The 16,751-nt window shown below is 44.6% G+C and overlaps 1 protein-coding gene across 1 annotated transcript in view; it reads right to left on the minus strand.

Moving 5' to 3' along the window:
- Zbtb20 (zinc finger and BTB domain containing 20) overlaps positions 1 to 16,751 on the minus strand; it is a 739,030-nt gene that overhangs the window by 66,407 nt on the left and 655,872 nt on the right. The window contains 1 exon segment of the mRNA NM_001105880.2: positions 7,013 to 7,112. The gene's annotated coding sequence lies outside the window, so the exon portion shown is untranslated.

The raw sequence follows: 16,751 nt of genomic DNA on the forward strand, positions 1-16,751 counted from the left end.
ACAGTGTAGGTTCTAGAAGGCAACGGTGTCTCACACATACCCACCCTTCTCTTTATCCCTCCCAGCCTAAAGTTCCCTGCGCTCTTTGGTTTAGTTAGGCGCCCAGAGTTCAGAAGCAGGACTGGTATTTATTTGTCTTTGAGAAAGAGATTACTGATAGGGAGTAGAAAGGTGCTGGTGTGATTTAGCCAGGAACAGAATGTGAAATAGTTCAGCTATCAGTCAGCCCAGGAATCCTTTTCCCCAGGACAATGAAATCAGTGGTAACAAGCGAATCGGCATTTATACAGCACATGGACACCAGATACCCCAAAGGGGATGAGATCCTCCTTGAACACTTTCTCCAGTTTCTGTGCCGTAGTGTCTTTTTCTATCACTATGCCACCACAGAGAACTTTTTTTTTTCTTTTTTGGAGACATTATATGTGGTACATAATCTGTTGTAAGTCTCTGTGTTTCCATGTTCTCCTTGTTTCTATGAGCATGGCTTTGGACTTGTATACAGAATATTTCGTATTGAAATGTGTTGTACTGGGTAGTCAAATCTGCCCTCGCAGAATATGGTGTTATGATTAGTATGCTGTGTTTTTAGTCCAACAGGTTGTGAAATCAAATCTGTTTCTTCAGAGGGCATGAGGCAGAGACAGTGTGGTAAAGATCAGAATGGGTGGGGGGCTCTCATATATTTCTTAGTGTGGAGAAAGTCAACATAATAGATTCAAACTGCAATGCTGTATCCATTGCTGAATGGGGGACTGGGGATAACCCTCAAATCCTGTGCCTAGTGGGACCCCCCAAGGATCTGCTCCTCTGGTTTTTCAGATTCAGAATGAATTCAAAATCAAAGTCTCCACTGTCAGACTGCCCCCTCCCCACTGTCTGTTTCTCCCGGGCAAACCAGTGCTTCCTCTGAGGTGTCTGTTTCTGGCAGGGTGGCCTGCTGTCAGGCTGGAAGCCTCTTGCTTACCTTTCTCTGCCCTACGGCCGGCCGGCTTACCCTGTAGTCCTCACCAGCCTGCTCCCTCTCCAGACAACGGCCTCAACACTTTCTTCTACTGCACTGCTGCCCCTAACTTGCTCTCCATCCTCCAAGACCCTGGTTTTGCTGCTTTCCAGTCACTAAATCCCCCAGGACCGTGTTAGCCTGGTATTCAAGGGCAGTCCCTTATCTGCCCTACTTTATCTCGTGGGCCCCATATATCGGCCACCTTGGTGTTTGTTTATCATTCACAGAGTCCTGGAATGCACGTTCTTGGCTCTTTACCTTCGCTCATTACTGTCACTGCTTTGAACTGCCTTTTCTCATCTTTGCCAACGAAATGAGACAAACCCTTCACACGTACTAAATGCCATGTCCATGCTACACTGCTGTGATTCCCCTCTTTCAGACAGGATGGCTCCTCTCTGCAGCACTCAGACTCCTCATTGCTTGCTGTATTCTTATCTTACTAACTCTTATTCCAGTAATGGCTAGTTACGTGCTATTGGCTCTCTGAGAGAATGGACTTTCTGTGGAATGGGATACCTTAGTAGTTGCCCGGTTTCTGGTGTTCATCCATTTCTTCACTCTGCCTTTCTGCTCCCCTCCCCATTCACTCAGCCATGCACTCATCCTCCAGATATTACATGGCTGTGATGGACCACAGAAGCTGAGCAATCTGGGTCCTGTCCTCCCGGAGTTACTGTCTGTTCTATATTGTGAATCAGGGCAACGTATACACAGCAGCCATTTAAGAGCTGTTTCCTGATGGAATGAAACATAGCTGAAATTTAAGTATACCTGGAGACCAGTCCCAGTCTGAATCTCAATTAAACTTCCTCGTTTTATGCAGCAGTAGAATCAACCTGGATTGGTTACTTTGTCATTGATTACATGAAGAGTATTTAATAAGAGTGGCTGGTCCTGGTAATTCACCTAAATATAGGGACAAAACACCAATGGCCATTATCATGTGGCAGAAAAGAAAATGGTCCCTAATACTTACAGACAAAGCCTCAGCTAGCTTTTGAAATGTGGTTCAGAGAATTAAGGGTACACTCCTACACCGGCGCACTGCAAAGCCACCCAGTGGTTCTAACCCTAGAGAAATTGCACTGTTTATGCCCTTACTTCTTGTCCTGTATTAGATTTTGACCCTTGCCTGATATTTGGCGTCCCACCTTTGGAGGCTGTCCACGGCACAGGAGCACTGTAGCCACCTCTGTGAGTAGAACATATTCAAAACCAACCTACCTGGCTCCTTCCCCTTCTTGCTTCCTATCACTTCATTTCTCCTTTTACCATGGCCGTTTTCCAACAGCCGAGAGCACTGCACACTGTCCGTTGTAGCATTTCCTCTCCTATCCCAACCTCTTTCATAATTCTTTGGGATTCCTTTCTCTGAAGCCAAGAAATATTAACACAAAGCGGCAGACTGTCTGACATGCACAGGTGCTGTTCTATGACCCATTTTTTTCAGTTTGTGGTTTATCAGGAGGAAAGAGCAAACTCTCTTGTAATTAACCGAAAATGCCTTCTCTGGTTGCACAAAAAGGATTGTACAAACATGGCACATCTGAGGACAAGTCTGTACTAGCCTGAGTAGCTTGCACTATCCCCTGGTTCCTGTAGAGGGCAGCAGTACACTGGCTGACTCCAGGCAGCATTTCAGAGCCTAAACTCCTACCAGAACCTTCCTCCTGGTCACCATGCCAAAGGTTGGTTTGCCAAGCTCTCTCTGGCCTCGCAGTCTCTTTCAAGTTTGTTCTCTCCCTGACTGCTGTGCGCTCGCTCGCTCTCTCTCTCTCTCTCTCTCTCTCTCTCTCTCTCTCTCTCTCTCTCTCTCTCTCTCTCTTCTCTCTCTCTCCCCTCTCTCTCTCCCTCTTCCTCTCTCCCTCTCTCTCAAAATTATACACTCTGATGAGGTCGCCCCTCGACCGGAAAATGAAAACTTCGAAGAAGTCAGAGAAGCCAACAACAACAAAGAAAAACCCGGGGGAGAGGGGAAATGGGGCTGTGAGGGAGAGAGACTTCAGAACAAGAAAAGGGCAGATGTTTCGTAAATATATGCAAAGCAAAGCTGGGTGTACCCTGAACACTTCCACAGAAAAACAGGCCAATCATTGTGCACTTCCTCCCGCCACTCTGGTGCAGCTCTGCATTCAAAAAAAAAAAAAAAAAGAAAGAAAGAAAGAAAGAAAGAGAGAAAAAAGTGTGGCCGCAGGCACCCGCCTTTCAACGGTCAGTTCTGACATTCTGACTGAACATGTCCCAATTGTCCAAAGAGAACAAAAACATTTTCATCTCCCCACTGTGAACATTTTTGTTATGAGAAAAAGGCTGCTTTAAGAAATAGGAAGGCGTTTAAGGTGAAGGGCAGCTGTGCTAGCCAGCAGAACCTTCTGGCTTTTAACTCTCCCTGTGCTGGCCCCGGCAGTAAGTTTAGGGCTGAAACATAGCAGTGAGTGAGGCTGTGGAGGATGTTGGCTCTTCCCGAACTAGACCATATTGTTTGTGCAGAGAAATATGCATTAAAACATATGGACGCGCTGTTAGGTATTAAGCCTGTTAAATGCATGGAAATTAGGCAGATCGGTGGTGTTGGATGTATACAGTTCACACTCCTTCGCACACACTGCACACACACAGTGGCAGCACTGCTTTCTGCAACATATGGAAAAATAAATATTTTATCCATGTGAGCTCTTATCAGTCTCCAGGGTCTGTTGAGAGGCGAGTGCTCTCTCCCATCTTTCTCCCTCTCTCCTTCCACTGGGCTCCCACCCTCGTCTGCACATTAACAAGCTTTCTGCTTATCAGCCTGCTTGGATAGGAAAGAATTAGTCAGAACCTCCCTTTGATAAATAATTACGCAGTCGCTGGATCAAGATAATTTAGATCGTGATGCCTTTTTGGAGTCGTAACCATTTCCCTATGTACTCTGCTCCTTAACTGTACAGTGCCTGGCGATGGCAGAGGGGATGAAGTAAATGCTACCAACACTCCTACCTGGAGAGTGGAATTTAGGAAAAGTGAGCTCCACTAGCTAGTAGCCATGTGCCCAAGACAGGGTATTCTGCATCTCTGAGCCTTTATCTTCCCCATCTATAAAATGGGAACAGTGATGCCTCTTCCAGCTATGGGCTGTGGGTAAGAATAAAGGAGATGAGGCAGGTTGTGCTTAGCACAGTGCTGGTCCAGAACCAAGTGCTCAATAGTGGAGCATTTGGAAAAATACTAGTTCTGTGGTGTTCACGTTAGCTGTGAGTAAGGCTTCTTCATCGTAGCAGCGTTTTGAATGTCTGGCTCAGGGCTAACTATTGTGGATGGAGAAGGAATGTTATCGCCCCCTTCTGCTCACGCACGTCATTGCTGTGGCTGTGTTGAGAGGTCCTCAGCGTTGAGGGTCAAGCAAGCTGCAGTAGCCCATCAGCTTGAACACTGTGGCCTATTCACGGACACCAACCTAAAGGACTCTTGCTTATCACGCCTTCTTACAATTTATCCTTCCATGACTTGGCCTAGTATTCTCACATTAATTTAAAATGTTTTCATGATTAAAGCATTTTATTACCTCAATCTTTTCCCCCCTTCTTCTTGGCAGGGCTGATTTACAATCTTTTTTTCAGTGTCTTTCCTGCCTCACCACTGTCAGTATGCTGGCAGGAAATAATGGCCCATGTGAAAGTTTTAACTGAAGGGAGTTGAATGAAGGGTCCGTGTCCCGAGGTCAGGTGAGACTAACGGACACTCTAGGCATGGTGAAGCTCTAGAGACAAAACAACAGAGAGTTGTGGATCTCATTCCTGAGTCAGTTAAACTGGAAGGCAAGGGCAGGCACCTTCTGTGAAGGAGTCAGCATGGCCCTGGGGTGGGGCCTTATAGTCTGACTGCTTGCTTGTCCCGGAAGGAAGTCTTCTTTGGCCCGATTCTAAGGGAAGCTTGAGAACATGTGAGCCCAGGCACTGGAGTCCTGAGAGGCCACTGGATCATGCTTTAGGACAGGGAATGGGAGATGGGTTGGCATCTACTGCTTCCCCTCTACATTAGCATTTCCTTTACCCTGGTCCTCAATACTTTCTGGAAGGAAAAAGCAAAATACAATCACATCAGTCCTGTTAGCTTCCATGAATCTATTTTGTCTGTTTGCCATTTATAGAGCAGGGAAACTGAATAAGTGGGGCTCTGTTTGTGTTCCTTGCTACATAATGCAGTGCCCAGAATAGCGACACCCACTGAACGCTCAGTAAATCTTAGTGAATTGAGTAGACATACTCAGCTCTGCTGTGCCAGACCCTATATATACACCATCTCATTTAATTATCACAACAGTGAGTCAGTAGGCAGGCCTGAACACGTGCGCAGGTAATGTGTTCAAATCCAGCACTGCTTCACCATTACCTTTCAAACAGTGAGAACAGGCACGGAGAGCCAGCCGTCCCAGGAAGGGGCACACTGGTTCAAAGTTCACATTTTTATATTTTTCCCACCTTAGGGATTATTTCTTTTGTTTGTGTAAGGAAGCAGTTACTGAACAGCACAGACTATTGGGTTTGTAACTCAGTCCACCCCATCTCTGGAGCTCAGGAGAAGATGAAATATTTTTCTGTGACTAAACAGGTGACTGTAGACTTCCTTGCAATTTCCAAGAAAGACCCCAATTCTTAGGTCAGAGTTCTCTGCAGCACAAGAATGTAGGAGCTGCAAAGAATATAGCCACCTTGGTATCATGCTACACCCGAGCATGGCTGCTCTACTGGCCCAGGCTTTACTCTATGTTGAAAGAGAAGTCAGACATGAGACACTATTCAGACGTGAGAAGTATGCACTTCTTGCACTTCAGCGTGAGGATAAACTATACAAGCAAGTCCCCTGTATGCTTACACACTGAAGAAACAGTGTAGGTCTCCTCTCATGCCATCAGTCCCCAGTCCTCAACGCCCTTCACTCCCCACCTTGGCCTGGCCATCAGCTGCATACTAGCTACCACCAACACCATGCACGAGACCAAACGCTTTACAGGGGAAAAGACGAAAAACACAAGTCCAGCTTCATTTCTTTGGTTTTGAGGCATGCTAAAAGCTAAAGACATACGTAATATGAATGTGACAGTCCTACCTGGCACCTAAGAAGATTATTAGCCTCCCAGGTTTAGTGTTTTCTAGTAACAGAGACTTCAGTAAAAAGTCATCCCATTACCTGTCTCATACTATCCAGAAAAACTCTAAGTACAATTAAAGTGAGAGTCCATGTATAATTATTTTACATGCATAGCGTCTAAACAATTCAAACTTTTGGACTTTCTTAGTGTAAAAAAAGCATATATTCATCTGTTAGTTTAAATATAATTAGTTAATAATTTTTCATTATTTCTGTACACTTTCTTGTGAGAGCTATATTTATATAGAAATACCCAGTGTACAAGGAACCCAAGCAGCTGCACAGAGCCATGCACCGCAGAGGGAGAACAGAGCTGGTAGGATTGGCTGGAAATATGGTGGAAGGGACCCAGAGTCCCAAAGGCAAGCCTTGGTTGGCTGTTGCACTTGCAGGGAGACAACAGTCTGGTATGTATGTATTCCAGAGTTCATGAGGGCAAACTGAGCTGGCTCACAGACTTGACCAGGATGACATGAGATTCTACAGACCAGTAAACAATGAGCTAAGTACACAGGGAGAAGAGCCGCACCCATCTTGGGGAGTAGCACACAGGACCAAGCAGAACAGCTCTATTCCTGCCGGGTGTACAGAGATCCAGAACGACATAACCACAACAGATGGGCGGGGAGGACACTAGCCAGGTATGCATGCCGTGAGTGCTGGTAGCTGAACACTACTGCGGGTGTTAGGACTGGTCGCTCTTGCTGAACCTGAGAGATGAAGCTGTGTGAAATTTTACCTGCTTTTACAACTGTGTGGTTCACCACCACCATTACCACCCCTGCCGCCGCCGCCGCCACCACCACCACCACCACCACCACCACCACCTATTAAACAAAGTAAACTAGTTCACTAGGGGCATAATGTACTTACAGTAGTTTCCAGATAATTGGCGTTACTCTTCAGTAAATCACTCCAAGGCTTGGGCCTAGTGCAGATGTTCATTGGGGCAGGGGACAGAGAGTGGCTGCATCTAGCATAAACAAACAACAACACAAACGGGTCATTAACTGAGTAGGACATGGCTATTGAAAGCTTTGTTCGTTTGTTTAACTGTTTAAGAGAGATGAGCTAAGGAACATGGCTGCAGCTGGTCCTTCATCTTGGCTCCAGAAGGTGGCAAGCCAGAGAGGGGCTTTGTCCCTGTAGTGTCTCTGCTGACTCCTGGGATGGTCTCCGACATCAGAGCACCCCGGCAGTGCAGATGGAGTGGCTCTGGGAAGCTGAGTGGGGATCAGAAGGGAGAGACCGGGAGTAGCATCATTCCGTGGTTTCCATGTATTGGTTGGTTGTTAGTCAACACAAATTATACCTATCTGTAGCAAATAGAATGTTAGCTCAATGTTTTCAGATTTGTATTCATTGTGGGATCGACAAATCAAGCTAATTAGCATATATATTTCCTCACTTATTTATGTTTTGTGGAGATAATCATTATTTTTTTTATTTTATTTTAGATCTTAGGGCAGGCAAACTGTAAGTCTCAGCAGCTGCCTAGAAGAAGAGAATGGAGAAAAGAAAGAGAAAAAAAATCTTTGAACTTATTTGTCTTGTCTCAAATAAAATTTTGCATTCTTTGAACAACATCCCTGTAGCCTATGTGAGCTACCATTTTATTCTCTGCTTCCGAGCGCTCTACCTCTTTTGGATTCCATAAAAGAGAGCATGCTGTATTTATCTTTCTGTGCCTGGCTTACTGTACCTCATGGCTTCTAGGTTCCCTCATGTTGTGCAATGACAACTTGCCTTCTTTTTTAAGGCTGCGTAGTACTCCAAGGTGCCCCTGTGTATCACAGTTCTGATATGTTTAATTCCCTTCTGTCTCTGCCTTTCTACAGCTCAGCCATTACTTCTCCTGAAGACAGTCACTTACATGGGTTGAATTCTTGCCTTCTCTCTGTTCTCTTTCAGGAGAACCTTTAACCCCAGGGAGTACAGCATTAGAAAGTGTAGATTCTGATCTGTCCCTAGGGCCCCCAGCTGACTGGCTCTTCCCTACCCGCATCCCTGCCCTCTGGGTCCTGTTCAGGATTCACTTTGTCTCTGAAACTTACCAGATGGGGGCAGGTCACTGTCTTGACTGTTTCCCTGTCTCCTGTCTGCTGCTCTGTCTCCTGGACTGGCTTGTTTTCCTTCTCCTCTTCCCTGGATAGATGAGTTCTTTAACATTCTCACTGCAGGCTTTGTCTAGAAACTTGCCCAGACCTCAGCAAGCAGGTTCTCAGACAGTATCTCTACTGCTGTCCCTAGCTCTTGCTTTCTGAAGTGCACCAGACCTATAACGTGAATCGGCCAGTGACCAGTGCACTCACCATCTGTTCACCCAGTGTGCATACTGTATCTAGTAGACCCGTGGAAAAGATGAGCAAATCAGGGTCTCTAATGCTGCTGACTATACATCGCCATTGAATAGTATCAGACTTTTTTAAATTAGAAACTTAAAGATAGGTCTCACTCGCCTTTCTTCAGAACCTGTTGCTTCCCCAGGGTTCTCATTTCCTCACTGCTGCTGGCATATGTACTGTGGGCCTTGTCTATAGCTGAGCAGATACACTGATGTTTATCCCGATGCTTTTGCCTTCCCGTATGGAATCACCCACCAAACCTGTGGTTCTTCCTCTGGCCAACTTTCTTGAATCTCTTGTCTCTTCACCACCTGCTGCCAGGACCTCTGAGAACATCTCCCCACTGCCTCTCTTCTTCAGTCTCTCCCCACTTTATACCAGCACTAAACCTTTCTACCACTGCTATATCAGCGTCCTAAAATGCCAGCCTAAACATTTTGTATAACACTCTTTTGAGTAAAAACTCCTGTGTACTGTTATAAGATAGTCCCAATCCAATTTCTGTTCATTCTGTAAGTCAGCGAAGCCCCACTCTTCCCTTCATGTTCCTAGTATTTTTCTCTTTCTAGTGTCTCCATATAGGTTCTTTAAGAGCCATTAAATGCCACCTCATTTAGGAAGCGTTTCTCAAAGGGGAATGCCCTGAATCCTCAAGCACTGAGTTGCAGGATCCCTTGGCGCATTCTACCAACTCCAGTCACCACTGTACCATTTGTCTCCCTACTTCCGGAGAGCAGAGACGAAACCCTAGAGTGGAGGCTTCAGATGCAACCTTTCTCTCTGCCCCCCTCTTGTCTTCCTCTCTCCTGCCTCCTCTCATCATAAGGCAAGCCGCAGAAACAAGACTCTTTTCTGCAAAGCAGGAGATAGAAATTAGAAGCCCTTTCCTAAAAGCAGATCGTGAAGCTTAAAGATATTGTTCTACTCTTCATGAGCCTTTCTGTGTAGGAAAAGACTACAAACATTCTGACGTACCTCTTTCGGAAGAGAAGATCTTAAGACCCCGAGTTAAGAAATGGTCCTGTTCATGCACAGATAGAAGGAATGCTGCACAGAGAGGCCAGCAAGAATCTGAGCAGACAGGACTTGATGGGTTTCTGTGCTCAGTCTACTACCTTTAGGTCACACTCCTTTTGACCAATCCTATTTCCACTCGGCTGTCCACTGTCCAGCCAGCTTAAATACTGACAGCAGCCCTGTATCTTGGGTCTTCATCCTGAAGTTTCTAGCATTAGGTAGAATTGTGGTCCAGTGCATTTCTCAAGATTTTCCTTTTATGACTATGTCTTTGGCTACAGAGGTGTTGGCAACGTCTTTTTATGGTGTGCAGAATAAGGACCATGCCTCTTTTCCTACGTCCATAGTACAACGTTTTGCATAAGCAATGCCTTGAATATGGATGAGTGTTGGCTGAGTGGAATTCCAAAGGAATAAAGAATCTTGCTTAGAAGGCCTAGAAACTGAGGATGAACTGAGGACTTCGAAGCTCATTTCCTCCACTGTCCTTGTATTCAGACAGGGGATTAAGGGAGCCAACTTGCTCAAGGACTCATCCTTGTTAGAACTAACAAGGACAACTGATAGAGAAGGTCTTGTATCTTTAAACACGTCAGTGCCTGCTGAATACCAATAAGGCCACCAGATCACCAAGAGCAATGATCAGATTAGAGACAGGGAGAGTTTGGGTGTACACTCTGTTTCAAAAATAACAAACTTGCTTCACGTATTGGCTTCAACAGACCGAGAGTATAAATAGCACTTATGTTTCAATATGCTTTCAAATGAGGGTGGTTCATAACAGCAAAGAAGCAGAGTTTTCTAACATTACCAGAAGTAACAATTATGACAGCACTGAAAATACCACCGGGCTGATAAGCCAAGACCGAGGATTAAAGGCCATGGCTTCAGCTATGGTTCCTCATGGAGACAGGCTCCAGCAATGCTACAGTTAAATTCATTATAGCTGTTTGGCAGTCTTGCTACATTAATACTTCCTTTCCCAGCAAGCTTGCTCACTCTCCCTGTTCTGGGTGAGCTTAAATTTGCACTTATTTTTCTCCTTATTTAAGGGTTTACTTATGGAAACGTGCAGGTGGCTGGCCCAAGTCTCTTCTCATTTTCTTGCCTTGTTTTCTCCCAGAGATGGAAGAAGTATTATTTATTCCATTTCTCCTCTGACCTCAAACAGATTCATCTTTTCTTTGTCCTAAATGAAAGGCTAAAACAAAACAAATGAACAAAGAGACAGCCCAAACCAAACTAAAACTAAAACCAAAACAACTGTCTTGGGATAGTGGTGTTTACCATAGCAAATGAAACATCTTTCAGGGCCTATCAGTCACTTACTGGCCAGGAAGTCTTCCTCTTAAATAGTAGTGTACAGTACCAAAGGCCTCATCAACTCATCGCTACCCAGCAGAGGAAGAAGATAGTAATATTGATCCAACTTTGTGGCTGGTACGGTGGAGAGGTGCTGTGCATTGAACCTTTTACCTTAGTAGCCACATACTCAGCAAAACTGAGCTCACAAGCTGTCCCTTGTTCTTTCTAACTAGAGATGACTAACTCTCCGTCCCACTGATCTGATCTTTTTTTTTTTTTTTTTTAACCTCCTGGCAACTACATTAAGATAATAAAGAAAATCGCTGATCAATATTCTCCCACACTGCAGTGAACAATTACCTGGCAATATACAGATATCCGCTATGTAATTAGGTAACTGTACATGTTCGGTGCACATAATAGTTTACTAAAAGTGTGAAATTTGTAATTAAGCAGAGCCATAATCTTCCTGTCCTTTAATCAAGCCTTCTCCTTCACATCCTGCTGCTATGATCTTCCAGGGTTTTTGGCAGACTATCTTCTACCCCTATTTCCTTATTTCCCCTCTCAGGTGCCTGCACACACCTGAGGGTCTACTAATCCGAGCTATTGCATGGTCCGTCATGTTTTATTGCTTAGAGGGTAGTTATGCTCTAAAAGAGGACTCAGTGCAAATGACCTCACGGGGTTTCATATTCACTTCCCTTTAATGACTTCCATATCCAGTGTACTAAGTTTCTAAGTTAGAAGGTAATTTGAAAGGGCTGCTGCGGCCTCACCTTCTACCCACTTCCTGGAAATGCAGCTATTGCCCCTGCCTCCTACATCAGCACTGTAATAAAGAGTCTGCCCTTGGAACCCAGCAAGTCTCATGATGGTGTCAGACACAGAACAGACAGAGGGTCACTTCTCTTCAGCCTGTTGCTTTGATGGTGTCTCTGCACACCTGCCTTGGAAGTCAGTTGAGCAGAGCCGCTAAGGAACACAAAGCCCCGTGTCATGTGAGGAACTGTCGGCTGAGGTCTGACTTCAGCGTGGCCTTTGCTACTCACTCCTCAGAGCTCACCAAGTCAGTGTAAGATGGGGGGGCACTGCGGGCCAGAAGCTCACACGGACGGCACCGTGAAAACAAGAGCAGCTGTTTATGGATGTCCACATTGTGTAGGGACCACAGATCCACATGTGTGAGAACATTCTCAGCTATGCTGATTAATATGCCCAGTGTACAGAGGAGGAAGGCAGAGAGCTCATGGGAAGGTCTGTGATTAGAAAGTTTGAAGATAGTGGAGACAGAATTCAAGCTCAGATCTTCTGTGTTCTTGCCACTAAAAAACAATTCTCACAGGTGCTTTAGTGCCTCCTGCCTTGGTCCCACAGGGAGCCATTTCCTTGAGATTTCAGAGCCATAGGGAAAAAAACTGACCTTGAAATTCCAATATGCATAGTTCATTCGTAATTCCTTTCTAATTGAAGATGGGAATGTTTCATATCAGTCTCAAGTTCTAACCACCACTCAAATCATTGGTCTTTCTGAATCAGCATGTCTGGGTAGAGTCTGCAGTTCTACATTTCGGCAAGTCCCCAGGTGATGCTGATGCTACAGGTCTGGGTACCAATGTCTTACATCTGACGTTCTCTTTTCTAATAGGGGTTTGTTTTCGGAGGGGCAGTTTAACTGAATAACATGGCTTCTGATTTTCCAGTCATCAGATATCAGAACTCCAGGAGTTTCTGACATTGAGTATGTTGTGAACAACAACAAACTGCTGTTTCTAGATTTCCAATAACTTTTTCTCAACTTCTGGAACTTAAGAATGATACTGTCTCAAACATGCCACGGCCCCATTTTTACATTATTGTTATTTTTAACAATAATTATCTGGTAATAATTCAAATAACACCTTTCCTCTGAGAAATTCAATGAGCTTTCCTAACCTTAATTGTCTAACAGCAATTCCCAGGTGTAGAAGAAGCTGTCTTGAAGATCACAGTAAATTTAAAACTGTTCTGCTTCCCTCATTTCTTTACTCTAAATGAAGTAGTGAGTCAGTGGTGAGGGGTTACTAATTGCCAAAGACCCACTAACACATAAACTGCAGCGTGAGAGATTTCATAGCACCAGGGTAAGTGCAAGCAAAGAAACAGCCAGTAGTGATTTAACTATGGGAATAGAGCATGCATGCGTGCATGTATGTGTGTGTATATGCATTTATGTGTGCATGTGTGTGTGCATGTGCATGTGTGTATGCAAGCATGTACGAGAGGGGAGAGAGAAGGGCAGACAGGGAGAGAATTCAAAGAGAACTAACTCAAAGGAGTGAGACTAAGAGAACGGAAAGAAAATTCTAGAACTGTCTGGGTGACGTTAGGTGATTCATTTGGCTTCTCAGTGGATCACCTTTTCCATCGGTAGAAGGAAGGGATGAGTTTTATGACTTTAAGATCCCTTAAAATTCTAATAGCCTCCGGAGAAGAAAATAGTGGGAATTAAGGAGCTCATCAACCTGGGACGCCACTAACCACGTTAAAGAAATCTATTTGACTTTTAACTTTTTAACTAATTACTGGAAACGAATTCCCTAGTGGACATCACTAATCCCACCCGATGAAAACAGGCAAGAAACCATTGAAACAAGGAAGGTACGAAAGGCGGCACGGCCAGACAGGCTGGTCAGGAGCTCAGCCTTTCCATGCTAGAAAACCATTTCCCGTTTTAAAATGTAGCTCGTTAATTAACCACCAGTTAATACTCATGTCCAGGAGAAATACCGCTGATGGCTCAAAGACCCCTGGGATGGCCCTGCCACCGAGAGTGGAATCGTCATGCAACTCTTTGTCACAGCAAGTCTACATTAATATTCTCCACAGAGACCCCAGATTCCTTTTTGACAATTCACAAACTCTGTTAATAAGAATGGTATATCCCCAAAGCCTTAGTGTTTCAGGTAGCTGATTCTTATTTAAAGTAAGAGAATTGGGGATCAGGTAATAAATATATAGCGGTGACAGGACAGCCCATCTTACCCACCCCAAGTCACTCCAAATGGACAACTTCCTGTCCAGAAAGCCTGCCATAGACCCTGGTTATGAGGTCTCTTTAAATTCTGAAATACGGATCCCAACTGGTCCCTGATTTGTGGACCAGAATGTTTTCTGGTATATCAGCTTTTTATATTCTGTCTCTTGTATTACATTTTCGGTAATAACCATTTTTTGGTTTACTGGGGGAAAAAAAAAGGTACTAAGACACGTACAAAGACATATCCCAGTAGCTTTGCTCCCAGATAACATACTCTGAGAGAATTTCACTTTCCCTTTTCTGTCCCCTCACCTCAGTGACAATTTTGGCTACCCCTAACTAAATGCTTGGCCCATGGTAAATGGACCTCTGCTCCCACTGTTTAGCTTCCTGTCCTAAGCTTACTCTTTGAAGGTACTGCATTTCTATTTATACACAGACAAGGCAGCTGAGATGCTTCAGGAGAGACACGGTTATTTACCATAGCCCACGAAGCAGGACTGGAGCAGTGGAGCATGGACCGTCAGGTTTTAGCCACACTGCCCTGAGGTGTGGCTTATAGCAGCTCATCATCAAGTTCTGTCCTTGGTAGCCTTTGGGTTTCCTATCCATCTCCACTTTTATGTGCAGGTTTCCCCTTAAAGTCTTCACTGATGAATCCAGATGACCAGGAGTTGCTCACTGCTGCCATTGGTAAGTAAGGTCTTCTATCTGCTCATCTGGGGCCTCCAACCCTGCCCATTGTTTCCATGTGCGAACCTTAGTGTATTTTACTGAGCTCTGTTCACTCTCCGCTTTCTTTCTCAGTCGCTAAGCATAACTCCTCCACAGCCGCTGTGCAGCATGCTGAGTTTATGGGCCCTAATCTCCTTTAATCACCTCTGGTTTTCATTCATCAAGATAGAACCATTCTTTCTTGTTCCCTCCACACTTGATTCTTCCTTCAGACACTGTCTTCTCCAGTCTTCAACTACTGGGCAGACTGGATCCATCTCTGAAATTTCTCTGCAGTTAGTAAGTTCACTGAACTGATCATTACAACATGGGGTGATTTTTCAATTCTGGCCTTTCAACTCCTGTAAGGCGGTATACTGCAGAGTGAGCTATAGGATCCTAGTATCTTAAAAAGTATAAGAAAAGAGGAGTTGGGGAAAGGAGGCATCAAAAGGTGGTCCCATGGTTAAAAGCACTGGCTGCTGTTCCAGAGAACCCTGCTTCAAGTCCCAGCACCCACAAGTCAAATCACAGACTTTTGGGGCTCCAACACTCTTTTCTGACCTCTCCTGGTCCCAGGCATTCATATGTGTGCAAAACTGCAAGGCAGACAAAGCTCCCACACACAGAAATGAACTATTGTTTTTGGTTGTGAGCCTAGTCTTTAACAGCTGAGCCATCTCTCCAGCCCTTAGCTATTGTTTTTAATAAAAAAGTTGGGCCAGTGACGGCTCAGTGTGTGAAGACCATTCTGCTAAGCCTGAGAATGACAGAACTCAGAAACACAGAACTGACCACTCCCACAAGCCTGACCTCCATATGTGCTTGCCATGTCTCCACCCAGCCCCCAATCCTGCACAGGACACACAAAATAAATACTTCAAAAGGAATCTTAAAATTTTGTTGGTTAAATAAATTTAGGAAGTCTTACAAGCTTTGCCCAGGCCTATTGGATTAATGGAACATCATTTTACCTAAGAAAATGCCTTAGGAAAATCAAGAGAAAGTTTGTTTTGTTTTTGCCTATGATGAAAGTCACTGACTATCTATAAAATAAGGTCTTTCTGTTAATACTCCACTTAGTATTGCCAAGGTAACGTTTAGGGGTCAGAAAGATAAATACTATCGTATCCTAAGCTTTTGAACAGACTATTTTCACAGTAACAGGATACCATCTCTGTTGCCTTTCGGTTGTACCTAAACGTTCTTCCCATTCCAGGCCCACAGGAAGTGACATATTCCTCATGCCACTCTGTTGTGAAGATGCTTTGGCTGATGTTGGCCTCTGACAATGACTTGGCATTTAGATAAATAGCCACTGTTTACTGACTGGTTTATGTATCATTGGGAGTATGTCACAGGGAACAGAGGTTGTCTAGTAGTTTACAGAAACCTCAACACCTACTACAGGCCTTTTCACACAGTAGGAGGTTATAGTCGTGTTATTGGTTACTACAGTAGTTAGAGGCCTGATCATTCTACTGTGACTTCTGTAGGGATGGTTTAGGATGGTGAAGGTCCAGATAGAATGAATGATACACTGTTGGAAACCCCATCGTCCACTATTGCTGCCATCACCTCCCCAAATGCCACTACGTGTCTCTAAGGCTTGTAAATAAGACCAAACCTAGAAAGCAAAGGCTGCCTCAATTTTATCTAGAAGCAAGACTGCTTAGTATTTACCAAGTAGAGGGAAAGATAAAAGAATAAAGAACACCAAACAGTCCATGAAGGGAAGTGCTGGGACATGCTTTTGTCAAGGAAAATTGTTATTTATGATCTAAATCATGGTAGCCTGGTGAAAATAAAAGGCATCATCAGGGCATGTGGCAAATGTCTGTGGAATTCTCTGCCACCTTTCACCCATATTCCAGCCTCTATCTCCAGTCAGTCTGGAGACACAGTGTGTTGTGTAAGCTGAAGCAGGCCTGGCGGCCGCTTGCACAGCACAAAGCCCCCAAACAGTTGAGTTCCATCTTCCCCATAAAACTGGTTACTGCCACAGCACGGAAAGCCCAGGGCAGGCTTTCTCAGGCCAGTGCATAACAGCCAGATATCAAAGGGCTTTGAGTCCTGCAGATTAGATGTTATCTGAAGTAGAGACTTAGCGTATTTCCTAACAGTGAGTTTGTGCTAAGACGGGGGCTAGAAGTATAATCCCTGGGTGCAGAAACAGGAGGTTTTACTCTGTGCAGGAAGAGTACAGCTTTTC

The sequence above is a fragment of the Rattus norvegicus genome, chromosome 11 (genome assembly GCF_036323735.1).
Source record: "Rattus norvegicus strain BN/NHsdMcwi chromosome 11, GRCr8, whole genome shotgun sequence".
NCBI classification, from domain to species: domain Eukaryota; kingdom Metazoa; phylum Chordata; class Mammalia; order Rodentia; family Muridae; genus Rattus; species Rattus norvegicus.